Raw genomic sequence first — 13,371 nt, forward strand, 5'->3', positions numbered from 1 at the left:
CCCGCACAAATCATTTGCTAATAAGAAAACATAATACGAACATTAGTATATTGTAGTTAATATGTAAGTAAACAACAAAAGAAATATGAGCTTACTGAAAATGTCGTGGGAAGATAGCATTTTATACTTCGTATGCCTATGAATGGTCTTTCAAAATAATTTAGCTTTGAGGCTTCTAGATTTATTACCTGTTGTTGAACAATAACTTCAATAAATTTATTTAACTAATATAGCACGCATTTGATATAAATGAAGTAGGTACTTACAACATCCATCAAATTTTGTCTAAGACGTAAGCACTCAAAATCTCCATGAACTCCATGTTCATGACCAAAGTCAACAAGAAGCTCACTAAAATAATAATATGTTAAAACAAACTTGACTAAATTGGAAGCATATGAAGGCTAAAATTGTAACAACACATCTATGAATATTCTAGACACGACAAACCTTTTTGACAATGCTTTATTGAAAACATAATCAGCGACAAGAGATTGAAGTACATTGAATGATTGAGTATCCACCACGTCTTCACGAATGGACATGGGGATTGACTAAATCGAAAACAAGACATAATTATTAACTATATATGTTAAGTATAAAAAATAAGAACAATGATATTAAACTATTTGTATTATACCTCTGATGCTTCACGTTTTACCATCTTCCTTAAATTGTGTACAAACGGGGAGACCTTGAATTTACTTGGTTTCCTCTCCCTTTATGTACGTGTTTTCATGACATGATTAGGATAACCACATAGTGCTCGCAATGGTTTCTAATATGGAAAATGTCATTAATATACATCTATTTACTATGTAATGGTTAAGTAGTTGTAAAGAAAATAATTTTTTCTTTTATATGATACATACCTTTCCATAATCTCTTCTACTCCTTTTGATTGGAAGTGGTAAAATATTTTGATTTTCGTCTGGAATGATATGCACTTCAATTGATGTAGCACATGCATCTTCATTCTTTTCATTCAAGTCCTCGGTGCATAACTTCTCATTTGACAAAGTGTGAAGATAATGTTCATTCACATTCATATTGTTCATATCTTCCAAACTTCTCTCGCATGAGAGAATGTCATTCTTCGTTCCTTCCTCGTGCATTCTCAAAGGTTTTCCGCTTGACCTAAGGAAGAGACCTTTCACTGTAGTATAATTCTCCTCAAATTTAACCAAAATTTGATCACAACTACTACTACTTGCACCATAAGCCTTATCAATTAGATGTGTCTTTAATTGTTGAAAGGTTATATCCATCTCCATTAAGTTCCCACCATCAACCTAGTGATATATACGAACGTGATTAATAACATCATAATACAAAGGTTCAATGCTAATATAGATAGTCACGATGAATATTGTAAAACTTACTCGTTTAATAACATCTTTGTTTAGATTGATTACAAATTTCTCATCGTCCTCATTCTCACTCGCCATTGTCGTTGCATTTCCATCAACGCAATCCCTTATCTCATTTTCTATCACCCATATTTTGAGCTACAATATATTCATCAAAATATAATACATATCAGATTTTAAATCACTAAAAACTTAAATCAATAGTAAACGACTTTCAAAACTATAACTTACATTCTCATTTGCATATCCACCAAGTTTTTTCAATCTTCGTTTCCTGTCCAATACTTCATCATCTCCCCAAGTAGTAATTCGAGGAGAAGGTCGAGTATATAGCGATAGAAATTTCTCTTCAAACGATATATGCTCGTGGTAGAATAACTACGAGTATATTTGACACAGATATATAGTTAGTTCATAAATTATATTAAAACAAAATCGTATTTCACTATGATGTAAATTAATTACAAGGAAATTACCATTAAAAACAATAAGCAACCGCAAACCTCACTTTGTTGTTTCTTCTTAAACTCTTCAATCCCGTGCACAAGATAGGACAACACAAATTCTGCCTAATTCATCTTCTTTATTGAATCGATGCCTTCCACAAGATGTAAGAAAGAACGATTCACAAAAAGCTTCATTGTTGGGCACAATAATGCACCCAACACAAATAATACAAAACGAACTTTAAAATCGTTTCCACCCTCTTTATCCTCCCTAATTTGATTTTCTAACATCACTAATGGCAATCGCCCTTTTTTATCACAATATTTTTTACATAAATCATTCTTATGGCTAACATCTTTGTTCATGCCAATCTTGAACCCTTTTTCCCTCAATCCCATAATAAATTCAACATCAATGGGGGATAATTTGATACAAGTATTATACAACTTTAACATATAAGTGTTCGGATTAAAACTATTTATCAACCAAAGACATAACCCATGATCAATTTTCCTACATCGAAGTTGCAAGAGGCTACCAAATCCTATTTCTTCTATGGTTGCCTTTTGCTTTGGTTCTAATTTTTCAATCACTCTAATCACTCGCTCGGGGGAGCATCGAGTCTGAAGATATAACTGAAAAGATACACAAACATCAAACATGTTTACATTAATATAATTTCCAACAAATACATAAGTAAAGAAATTAAATATTCATTACAAAAAAAAAAATTACCTTTGAAACCACACCCTTTTCAAGTGAATATTGTTTTGAACTTTCTTTGGACTTTGCCATGAAATTTTCTTTTTCTACTTTTGAAAGTGCATTCCACTTCTTGCCCAATTTTTTCCTCAACTACATTAATTGGTCACATAATTTAAATTCTAATTTTAAAATGTAATTATATTAGACATAGCAATATTACTCCTTACATCATCATTTATCTTCACTCATTTATCCTTCTCTTTCATCATGGCTAATTAATCGTTACTACAAAACAATTTCAAACAAATTTAACTATAACAACCACAAAAATTACATTAAAAAACATATTATTTTACATATTTCTATTTTCCCTTACTAGTAATGTATCCAAGCGCCGATAGGCCTCTTTGGATTTCTAACAACTTCAAGACCATCGCGTTCGCTCCTAAAAATTAAATCAAATCATTTAAGTCAATTTTTATAATATGATTTCAGATATAATAAATCAAACATACTTTCACCACCACATTATCTCAACATAAGTTTTTTTTCACATTTCAATAAATTTTATATTTATATCTTACTACAATCAATCAAATGCCAATTAAAATACAAATACCATTACAACTACAACATCCTCCCTAAATCTCTTTACATTAAAAATGATGATAAAATTAACATATAAATTTTTTTCAATGTTCAATAATGGATCTAACCACACTCTTTTTCTATAATGTAATCAATCCATAAATCTAACAAAAAACATGAAATATAATGGATACAATATTGTAAAACACATAATTACTACTCACATTTTTTTCCCTTTATATAGAACTCGCCAAATAATTAGGATACAAGCGCCTTTTGAGTAACAAACAATTGTGTCCTTTTCAGCTTTCTTTTCCTTAGTATTACACGTCATCTTCTTCTTCTTCCAACTACGTCTTCAATTCGGGTTTTTAAACCATTAAATTTAGAACCTCAAAACACCCCCTTACACCTCTTAAACAAAATATAAAATATTAAGAAAATACAAGGGTTATGAAGATTCCACTAAAATTCTCTGTGTGAAAGAACCGAAATTCTTCGTGTGACAAAATGCAGGGGTAGGGGGGAGAGAAAGCAAAAATTCAAAAAATTTACATAAAATCTTCGAGAAGAAGAATCTAGCAGAAAAAATAGTTGACCTGGACATCGGGAGAAATGAAGTCTAAGACTCGAATCTTGGCACCGACCTCGCCCACAATCCTGAGCTCGCGGTCCTTGAGGAAGACTTCTTTAATGAGGTCAAAGACATCGGCTTGGAGGAGGTTGGCCCGGTTCACGGCGATGGTGGTCTCCACCCACCTGTGAAGACATCTTTGATCCCGGTTGACGGCGAAGGTGGTCTCCACCTAGCTGTGGAGACGTCTTTGATAAGGTCTGCGACATCGGCCTCGAAGAGGTTGGCCCGGTTGAAGCCGACCGTGGTTTTCACCCAGCTGTGGAGAATCAGTGGAGAGAAAAACGGGAAAAGGGAGAGAAAACAAAGATGAAAGCAAATTAGGGGAGGGGGGAAACGGGAAATGGGTGAGAGAATAGAATGAAGTTGGCTATGGAGGATGAGTGAAGATGAGAGCACAGGATGAGGGTGGGGAAGAGCCACACAGCCAGCTATGGAGGGGAAGAGAGCAAATTAGGGGGGAAAAAGGGGAAAAGGAGGAGAGATGAGAGAGAGAACGGGAGGGGGAGGTACCCGATTTGAATTTTTTTTTTTTTTTTTCCTTTTCATTTGGATGGCTGAGATTTAATCATTTTCATCCAATGGCTGAAAAAAATGGAGGCATGGTGAGGTATTGTAGAATTTTCCTAATTTTATTAGTAAAGACATTAGAAGTCATTTGAAGAAAGCAAAGGAGGAAAAAGTACAATACCATTTGTACATATAGTTTATCTGAAAAATCCTTTCCTCCTAATTGAATAAGCAAAGAAAAATATATTTATCACATCCCAAATATCATAACGAGAATCATCACACTTATTCCACTATGATATTGCTCCGAACCTTTTCCAAGGGGGCATTTAGATTTTATTGGTTATGGTTTCACTATTTTGATTTTACAAATATATTAGGATATATTGAAAAATATCAATAGAATAAAAATTAATCAAAATTCATGAAAATACTAAAAATTTTATCAAAAATAATATAAAAAATAATAATACATGTATTATAATTGAGATATGAAAAAATTGATGTATGAATAATATAATTTATGATATTTTATAATAATAATAGGTGATATTTGAATATATATTTAATACTAAAATCATAATTTGTTGATTTTAAAAATAACTTTGATACTAAAATGATAATTTATCTACTATATATATATATATAGTTATTATATTTTTATTTAATTTAGGATTTTTGTGTTTTCAATAATAAATTAAATGAAATTTAAAAATAAATAACTAAATTAATGTCTTTATTAAATATTTATTTTAATATTTTATTTTTCAAAATATATATAAAATTTAGTTTTAAAATAAAATATATAAAATGTATGTCTACTTATTAAGTAAAGACATGTTTACCCAATGGTGCAAAGGTTGGTTTTTTACCTAAAAAAAACCCATGCTTGAACCATAGGACAATTGATAGGATCCACAGATAACCAAAAATTTGAGGATATATCAACAATATATCCTGATTTTTTAAACCTTGTTTTGGTTCAATTATTTTGTACCCTCTATATTTTATATTTTGATTTTTTATTTCATATTTTAATGCTTTTTTTTTCTTTTATATCTTAATCTCATTATTTTATATCTTAATCATTTTTTACCTTTTTTTTATTTATTTAAATCCTATTTATCATTTTCCAAATTCAAAATTTAATATGATACTATATCAATATGGTTGACTTTTTCACATCATAAATCTTTAAAATCTCAACATACAAGGAAAACCATCCATATAACGAAAATTCAATGAAAAATAAGCAAAACTTTTTATACAATTATTGTTATAAATTTTATGATTAATTTCATTCACCTTCATTGAGGTTCTAGTTAAATATATCTAACAGTTTAAAATTTCATCAATTACTTCTCTTTTTTTTTTTTTTTCTTTTTTTTTTCACTTCCCTCTCCTTTGAATCACATCACTTACTATAAAAAACGATATTTGATAAAATTTTAAATCAATAAGGGTTATGTATATTTAGTCAAATCCTAACAAAAGATGAGTCACATTAACCCTAAATTATATTTATAACTTTTTACACTCAAATTCTTTAAGAGTTAAATAACTTATAACCATTATATATATATATATATATATATATGTAGTCAAGAATCATTAACTTTTTAGGTTCTTTTAATTAAACTTTCTTAGTTTCTTTTTAAATAATTAAATTACTCAGAACTCTTATAGATGTACATTTTACTTTTTATATTTAAAAACAAAAAAATAAAAATAAAATATATATGGAAATTCTTACCTATGGATTTATCATATGTTGTTGAAAAAAAATTAACTTGAGGAAGTAATTCTTTTTTTTTTCAATTTTAAAAATCACAACCCTTTAAATAAATGTCTAAAAGTTCTTGCATTTTGTGTTGAATTTTATTTCTAATATTTAAAAACAAAAAACAAAAACAAAAAATATATTTAAATTAAACTTAAATATTTTATTTTGGAGTTCTACTACTATACATCAATCTAATGATGTTGTAAAAGTAAATATATCATCCATATACCATCCATATATATCAGGGTAAATATATCACCCATATATGTCAATGACTTATCACTAGTGACCAAATAACTAAGACAAAGCCATAAATACATAATGTCAATTACAATCCCAAATTGTCCAAAAAATAAAAAAATACCAAACTTTGGTAACCATATAATCGGTCCAAGATGTAGGAAGTAATACCATTGTTTTAAAAACCGGACCGGACCAATTGGTAGGTTTACCACTTCACAACCTAGACAAAGTACTTTGAATTCAAAGTGGAAGCAAGAAAAAAAGAAGGAAGTGTGTAGAAAAATTGGTAGGTTTATGTATTCAAAAGGTCTCTCATTCAACACTATGAATTATCATTATTGGTTTGCTATGATGGATGCTATTGCAAATTTTGGGCCCGAGTATAAACCTCTATCTATGTATGAATTGAGGACATAGATTCTTAAAGAATAGGTGAATGACCTAAGTATCATTATGGAAGATCACAAAAAAGCTTGGAAACAATATGGATGTTCAATTATGTCAGATGGTTGGACAGGTGGAAAGAGTAGGCATCTTATCAATTTTTTGGTGAATAGTCCTATTGGCACTTGGTTTATGAAATCAATTGATGTTTCTAATACAATAAAAATGGGGAATTGATGTTCAAATATCTTGATGAGGTGGTTGAAGAAATTGGAGAGGAGAATGTTGTGCAAGTCATCACTGATAATGCCTCTAATTATGTGAATGCTAGAATGAGGCTTATGGAAAAAAGGAGAAGATTGTGGTGGACTCCTTGTGCTGCTCATTGTATTGATTTGATGTTGGAGGATATTGGAAAGCTAAATGTCCATGTTACTACACTTTCTCGAACTAGGCAAGTAGTGAAGTTTATATATGGGCATACTTGGGTTCTTAGTTTGATGAGAACATTTACAAAAAATAATGAACTTCTTCATCCAACAATTATATGGTTTGCTATTGCATTTCTTACTCTTCAAAGTCTTTATAAGCAAAAGCAAGCTCTTATAGCAATGTTTTCCTTAGGAAAATGGTGTTTAAGCACATGGGCTAAAAAGGTAGAAGGTGTGAAAACTCGAAGTACAGTGTTGTTTGATCCAAATTTTTGGCCTCATGTTACTTTTTGCATAAAGACCACTGTTCCATTAATTAGTGTCTTGAGAGAGGTTGATTCAGAGAAAAGACCAATCATGGGTTATATTTATGAGTTGATGGATTTAGCTAAGGAGAAGATTGCATTTAATTGTGGGGGCGTGGAGAGAAAATATGGCCCAATTTGGAGAAAATTTGATGCAAGATGATGGACTCCGCAACTTCATCGACCTTTACATGTAGCAGGTTATTATCTTAATCCTCAATTACAGTATGGAGATAAGTTATCTAATGTTGATAAGGTGAGGAAGGAATTATTTGAATGCATGGATAGGATGTTGGATTATCAAGAACGTTTAAAAGTTGACATTCAGTTGGACTCATATGACCAAGCAATGGGTGAATTTGGGAGTCGTATTGATTCTCAAACATTAAGAAGTCCTACAAGTTGGTGGATGCGTTTTGAGGTTTCAACACCGTAGTTGCAGAAGTTTGTTATTCGAGTCCTTAACCTTACTTGTAGTGCTTCGGGATGTGGAAGAAATTGGAGCACATTTGAATCGGTAATACTTCTATTTTTATAAATTTTTATACATATATTTCTATTTTAATGATAGAGGACTTTATTTCATTTTAACACATAAATTTGTTTCTTTTATTATTTGTAGATCCATACAAAAAAAAATGACTTGAACATCAAAGGTTGAATTCTCTAATGTATGTAAGATACAACACTAAATTGAGAGAGCGAAGTCTACAAAGGAAACAAAATGTTGATCCGATTTTGGTAGAGGAGATTGATTCGGATGATGAATGGATTACGAAAAAAGAAGATCCCCTCCTCCCCCTTGATCTTTGTTGGCTTCAAGATAATGAGTTATTCAATGTTGATGCTATTAGATTTGTGTCATCCAAATCCCAAGAGACTCGAACATCATCAAATCACATGGTTTCTTCACATTCCTACAAAAGGAAACATATTGAAGTACCAAGTACTCAAACATTCAAGTCATAAATTTGATTAAATTTAATAAAAAAAACTTATAATATTTACACCTAATTAATACTTTATGCTAGGTACAAGTGGAGGCAAAGGCAAAAAAAAGAAGTTGAATTTGACACCAATTGATGAAGATGAAGATTTACATGAAATGGGGATGCATGATAGTGGACATTTTCCAACTATTGATATATTGGATGAGGATGATGATGACCTTGAGGATGAGGATTTAAGTTGAAACAATTTACTCTAGTTGTTATTTCATGACTTAGTTATGGATTTTTTTGTAAAAGTTTAGAACTATTATTATGGTTGGCTCTATTTTCTATTTCATGACTTAGTTATGACTTTTTGTTAAAGTTTGAAACTATTAGTATAGTTGAACCTATTTTCTATTTTATGACTTTGTTATGGTTTTTTGTGAAAGTAGGGAACTAATATGCTTTTTTTTTTTAATGATTCTAATGAGTTGTTTTCACGTTTTTATTTATGCTATTTTATTTTATTTATTTTAAAATATTAATTAATTATATAATGTGAAGCTCAAAAAGCTTACGCCTCAACACCTTGAGGCTTACGTCTCGCCTCACGAACACAAAAATGTCTCACCTTACGTGTTCGCCTTTAAAAATATAGAGTAATATGACAAATAAGGGGAACCACCTAAAGGGGTGATAGGGTCAAAGGTAGTAAGTACTACTTATCATACCCCATGTCACGCTTTGTATGAATCTCCTTCAGTTGTCAAACCTTATCTTGGACATTCTTATCATCTAAGCAAAGCTTCTCCTCATAAAAGATAAGTCAATCCGCATACTCATTGATGTTAAGACTAAAACCATACAACCTTATCTCTATAATGCTAAGGTCATACTCCTACCCTCTTAAATCATTATGCATCTAAGCAAATCTTCTCCTCATAAAAGATAAGTCAACCGCATACTCATTGATGTTAAGACTAAAACCATACAACCTTATCTCTATAATGCTAAGGTCATACTCCTACCCTCTTAAATCATTGTGCAACTCCTCATAAATTTGAACATCATCATTTTTTAACTCTATTACCTCAATATCTAGAATAGGGGCCTATCGCACGCTATCTTAATATTAATCCTTCTAACAAATCTAGACCTTGACACTCTCACCTCTAGACAAAGTGAAATGTTCCCACAGGTAAATGCATTGTCTCCAAACTAGACCATGCCTCTTACATAATAAATCCACCTCATAAATCATCAACACAAGGAATTTTAATATCAAAATAAGATCTCAAAAGGTAATGATTTGATACATTTTCATTGGTCTCAAAATAAATGATACATGTGTGAGTTAAAATTCATTATTGAAGCTCAACATCAATTCTAAGTCTTAAGGATTGTTGAATTTTTATACTTTACATTTTAAAACAATTATAACATAATGAAATTATAATTGAATGTATAAAAATATAGTCAATTGCATACCTCTCTTTTCAATACCCCCATCTTTCCAACTTTGCTCATGACATTAATAATTTTCATCCACAAGAAATTACCTATATTACAAAAAAAACAGAGAAAAATGTTATTACTTATCATTTTCAAATATAAACAAATGTAGTTGTTTAAAATTCAAAATAAAATAAAAAAAATTTAAAGTTCAAAATGTAAATATTTATAAAAAAATTCTATTTCCATCTCATGACAAATCAGCCCCTAATATGTCCTCATTAACATCCTACAATGGTTGCATCTTCTTTAGCACTACAATATTATTCATATTAAAGTGAATGTAAAATCATAAAAGTACTTACTTAGAGTCAATAACTAAATTTTTAAAGCATAAGCAACTTGGATAATTTCTATTTTCATAATAACTACTGTCACTTGGTCTAATACTCTTTAAACATAAGAGCGAGTTAATAGAAAAAAAATAATAATAAAACAACACTCACATTTTATTGGGCGCTCAAAGGAATCCACAATGAACTTGAAGAATTCACAAGGAGTTGAAAATTAACATTAACTTGGAAGAAGTCAATTATTATGACTATATATTAAAAAAAAGATTAGATCCACCTACAAGACCAAATGGTAGTTTTGCACCTCTAATCACCTCTAATCAGATAGAGCTATATATACATCTTTAAATCTCATTATTTGCACCTCTTTATTTGCACTCAATCTCATTTGTTTATACCTAATACCTTGCTGCATTTATTTTATATGCTTATTCAATAGCCTCAATCTCATCATACACGTTCAATACTCTAAATTTGAAATTTAGACACCACTACCTATCTTAGCATATAGGAAAAATTTTCTTTTATTCTCTAAAAGATTCATATAACCTGTAAGGTATATTTGTTTCAAACTCTTCAAAATACTGAGAGCCCCACCTGACAAAATAGTTAAAAAGTCCAATAATCAAAACTAACTCACTGCAATGAGAAATCAAACTATTGATTTCCTGACATATATAATCCAAAGATAGTCTCCAAAGGAGGGTATATCATTCATAAAAATAAAATCACAGCATCAAAAGATGTTAAAGCTAAGAGCATACCTCCAGACGAGGGAGCCATTGATCGATATTACTGAAGTTTGTGTTCAAAAGAGCTTTTAGGTGTGTTTGGTCCTCGAGAGCTTCCAAAGTGGTTGAGGAATGTTTTGATCGCACTCTCAGCCAACAGTTGAAGAACAAATCTAACCATGAAGCATTAAAGTTAATCATAAAAGAGCCCAACTCAACTTATAGGGCATTCATCCAATGGAAACAAAATATAATATTACATACGATAAATAAATCACCTATTTCTCTATGATAAACAAACAAGTAAACCAGGAGGTTAATAGTAGAGATGAAGTGAACTATTCCTCGAAATCATCACTTCCTCCACAATTCGTTCAGATGGCGGTAAGTCCATTTTCGCACATCACACCGTCCCATTTACCACACCATTGTTTAGGGATTAAAAGAGAGGTTGAAAAGATGGCAACAAGAAAATCAGAAATAAAGGAATCCGGGAGAAAATAGAATGGCTCCACAAATAGTGATTCTTTTTGGGCTCACGACATCATGGCTGCCTGTAAGAAGATAGGCCCAATTTCTCTTTCCTTGAGAAACCACTTATCTGGGTTTACTAGAAATGGAGGAAACATATGAAAGAAGAAGATGCATTGTCTGAAGGTTACCTCACAAACCACAGAGTTGCAACTTCTGACAAAAAGAGAGATGAAAGGGTTTCTTTGAATCTCAGACACCAACTGATATATAAAACACCTATAGTGCTCTAAATGATCGTTCACGGAAGAGCGAAGGACATATGAGCTGTTTTAAAGTTGACTTGACTGGATTTGAAGAGCTTTATCAGAGACCCGAGATATGGATTTTGTCATTCCCAACAAACAAAAATTTATTGGACCTTTAAAGTGGATGGGACGAATGACTATAAATTTATTGGTATATTCATACTTCAATTTATATATAAGTATATACTAAATATTTTAATATAAAATATTGATAATATAAAAATTAATAAAAATTTTGAAAATATTAAAAAAATTAAAAATTATATAAAAAGTAAAAATAAATATTTTAAAATTATTTTTTTAAATATATATATATATATAATTTATCATATATGATAATAATAATATCCATTTTTAATTTAAATATATTTAATGATATCAAATAAATAATAATATATATAAATTTTTTTAATATTTATATTTATTATATTTTATTTCATTTGTTAATTTCAATAAAAAAAATTTTAAGAAAATTTCAAATCAATGAAAATCAAATACATTTCAAACATAAATTTTTTTTTACCACAAATATGGATTTAACTTATGTTGTTAAAATCAATTTTTAAAATTTTTAAAATTTTAAAAAGTAAAGTATTTTTAAAATTTTAAAGAATCATTACCCTTTTAAGGTAATGTCTAAAGTTCTTGCATTTTATGTTAAATTTTATTATTATTATTTATTTTTAAAAATAAAAAACAATAAATATATTTAAATGAGAACTTAATAAACCTTTTTATCTATCTATATAATTACATGAATATGCTTCAAAAAATTTCGAAATTCGCAATCACGTGTTGAGAAAACCGGAGCTTTGGTTTTTTAAGTTGCATAAAAAAGGTAAGATTTCTTTTTTATTGTCTGAAAATAATAAATTTTCTTCCTCTTCATTTTCTTCGTGTAACTTTTGAAAGTCAAATTGGTAGATAAAAACCAATATTTGATACTATTTATTACTATTTAAATATTTTTTTTTCTTTTTTTATTTTCGTTTTGTAAGTATTCTTCACAATCTCTTCTTTACAAACTTTTTTTTTTCTTTTATTGGATAAATACAAGGAGATAAATGTATAATTATTTAATTAAATTTGAGTTTTTTTCTTTAAAATTATGTGTATACATCAATCTATTTTAACGAGAAAAAATAATAATTTTGAAAAAAAAATTAAAAATTATTTTTTAATATTTTATAAAATAAAAATTTGTTAGAAAACCTAAAATATTTTTAATATTTTAAAATATATTTTTAAAATAATTTTTTATTTAATATTTTATTTTTAATATTTTTTATTTTTATATAATTATTTTTAAAAATTAATTTTTAAAAAAATAAATAAAAATGTATTTTTTTATTTTTAAGAAAAAAAATTTTAAAAATAAAATAAAATCGGTTGTTAAACAAGTGTCAAAATAGGCATTAACTTCCGGTAAATATAAATAAATAATATTACTTTGAATGGATTGGAAGAGCTGTCCTGGAAACCCAAGAAATCGGTTCTGTCCTCCCAAAAAGCAACAATTTATTGGGACTTTAAATTTGACGGGATGACTGATGGGCCATTGTCGTGTATATTTACCACTCCATGGAAATGACACCTACCTGCTAGGCTGCAACTCCTCGAAAACTGGCTTTTCTTTATTAGCTTAAGTTTCACCGTTTTTTATTTAAGTACTTTCGGTGAATTGGGTTTAAAATTGGCTCCCTGCTATTGGTTAGCTTTATGTG

General features: G+C 29.3%; 1 long non-coding RNA gene across 4 annotated transcripts; it reads right to left on the minus strand.

Moving 5' to 3' along the window:
- Positions 1–2,358: 2,358 nt before the first annotated feature.
- On the minus strand, positions 2,359–11,514 carry LOC117910895. 4 transcript variants are annotated; one of them, XR_004650822.1, is made up of 5 exons: positions 11,147–11,514; positions 10,902–11,041; positions 9,821–9,891; positions 2,899–2,967; positions 2,361–2,452 (listed from the first exon to the last, which is right to left on the minus strand). It is a non-coding gene; the product is annotated as an uncharacterized LOC117910895 (long non-coding RNA). The 4 variants fall into 4 exon arrangements; XR_004650823.1 differs by lacking the exon at positions 2,899–2,967 and having other exon boundaries at positions 2,359–2,452; XR_004650820.1 differs by lacking the exon at positions 2,361–2,452 and having other exon boundaries at positions 2,851–2,967.
- Between the last annotated feature and the right edge of the window lie 1,857 nt (positions 11,515–13,371).

The sequence above is a fragment of the Vitis riparia genome, chromosome 3 (genome assembly GCF_004353265.1).
Source record: "Vitis riparia cultivar Riparia Gloire de Montpellier isolate 1030 chromosome 3, EGFV_Vit.rip_1.0, whole genome shotgun sequence".
In the NCBI taxonomy this organism is placed as follows: Eukaryota; Viridiplantae; Streptophyta; class Magnoliopsida; order Vitales; family Vitaceae; genus Vitis; species Vitis riparia.